The sequence below is a fragment of the Myotis davidii genome, unplaced genomic scaffold (genome assembly GCF_000327345.1).
Source record: "Myotis davidii unplaced genomic scaffold, ASM32734v1 scaffold614, whole genome shotgun sequence".
In the NCBI taxonomy this organism is placed as follows: Eukaryota; Metazoa; Chordata; class Mammalia; order Chiroptera; family Vespertilionidae; genus Myotis; species Myotis davidii.
Window position 1 is genome coordinate 406,074 of NW_006287807.1, and position 2,107 is coordinate 408,180.

At 43.0% G+C, this 2,107-nt stretch overlaps 1 protein-coding gene across 1 annotated transcript in view; it reads right to left on the minus strand.

The window, feature by feature from the left end:
* The window catches only part of FHL2 (four and a half LIM domains 2), a 37,823-nt gene that overhangs the window by 26,776 nt on the left and 8,940 nt on the right, over positions 1 to 2,107 (minus strand). The gene's annotated exons all lie outside the window — the stretch shown is intronic.

The window sequence follows — 2,107 nt, forward strand, 5'->3', positions numbered from 1 at the left end:
TTAAGTCTTCTATCCTCCCCCCAGCCTTGACTATCCAGAGACCTGGCATGGTTCCCACATCCCATGAAGGAAAAAGTCACACAAGTTCTCAGGAGGTATAGAGTCCCAAGCAAGAAGAACCCCAACAGACCCATGCAGAGACATATCTAAACTAATAAAAGAGAAAAATGGTAATTGGCGTACGACCGATACCTTTTTCATTGGCTAATCAGCGAGATATGCAAATTAACTGTCAGCCAAGATGGCGTCCGGCAGCCAGGCAGCTTGAAACTAACATGAGGTTTGCTTGCTTCAGTGAGGGAGGACTCCAATGTTCCCACCTGCCCCCGGGACCCGATCCCGCTGGCAGACCTGGACTCCAGCCGGTGGGGCGACTTGCCCCCAACCCGCTCTCCCACCCAACAGGCTCTCCTGCCGGGGAATCAAGGCTGGTGTAGCAACCACAGTGGTTGCCAGAAGTCACGCCCCCAACTGGCCCTCTTGGGGGAGATCCCGGCTGGTTGCAATTCACCACCAGTCACGGCCCCAACCAGCCCTCCAGTGTTTGATCCAGGCTTCCAGGGACAGTGTTACCTGTCACTTCAGCTTCCTCATCACAGTTGAGGAAAGTGACAGCAGGACTGAGGGCTCCCAGTATGTGAGAGGGGGCAGGCTGGGCTGAGGTACACTCCCCCCCCCCACACCCAGGGCACGAATTTTGTGCACCGGGCCCCTAGTAATAATTAAAATGCCAAAAATTAAAGACAAAGAGAGAATCTGAAAGGCAGCAAGAGAAAAGCAAACTGTTACCTACAAAGGAGCTTCCAAAGGCTGACAGCTGATTTTTCATCAGAAACTGTATAGGCCAGAGGGAATGGCATGAAGTACTCAAGGTAATGAAAAGCAAGGATCTGAGACCAAGATTACTATATCCAGCAAGACTATCATTCAAAATAGATGGTGAAATAAAGAGCTTCCCAGACAAAAACGACTAAAGGAGTTTATCACCACCAAGTCAGCACTGCAAGAAATGCTAAAGGGACAGCTATAATGAGAAGAAAAAAAAAGAGAAAAATCAAGACATACAGAATTAAAATGGCAATAAATAAGTACATATCAATAATAACCTTAACTATAAAGGGATTAAATACTCCAATCAAAAGACATAGGGTAGCTGAATGGATACAAAAACATGACCCAATTACATGCTGTCTACAAGACACCCACCTCAGAACAAAAGACTCACATAGGTCCTAGCTGGTTTGGCTCAGTGGATAGAGCATCAGCCTATGAACTGAAGGGTCCTGGGTTTGATTCTGGTCAAGGGCATGTGCCGGCTTCTCCCAGACCCAGGCCCTAGTTGAGACACATGTAGGAGGCAACCAATAGATGTGTTTCTCTCACATCAATATTTCTCTCAGTCTTTCCCCCTCTCTTCCACTCTCTCTAAAATCAATGGAAAAATATCCTCGGGTGAGGATTAACAAAAAAGGAGAAGAAGAAGAAGATGGAGAAGAAGAAGAAGAAGAAGAAGGAGAACAACAACAACAACAACAACAACAACAAAAGACTCACACAGGTTGAGAGTGAAGGGATGGAAAAAATTTTTCCAGGCAAATGGAAAGTGATCCAAAGCTGAGGTAGCAATATTCATATATGACAAAATAGACTTCAAAATAAAGACCATCATAAGAGACAACAAAGGCCACTACATAATTGATCCAACAAGAGGATATAACCCTGGTAAATATCAAGCATCTTCTCAGATCACAGTGGAATGAAATTAGAAAATAACTATAGTCAAAATACCCCAAAACATTCAAAAACATGCAGGCTAAATAGCATAGTATTAAACAATGAATGGGTTACCAATGAGATCAGGAAAGAAATAAAAAACTTCCTGGAAACAAATGAAAATGAACACACAACAACCCAAAATCTCTAGGACATAGTAAAAGCCATCCTGAAAGGGAAGTTGATAGTATTATAGTCTACCTCAAAAAACAAGAAAAAGTAATAATAAACTACTTAACCCTACAACTTAAAGAATTAGAAAGAGAACAACAAGAAAAGCCTAGTAAGTAGAAGGAAGAAAATAATAAAGACTAGAGCAGAAATAAATTGCATA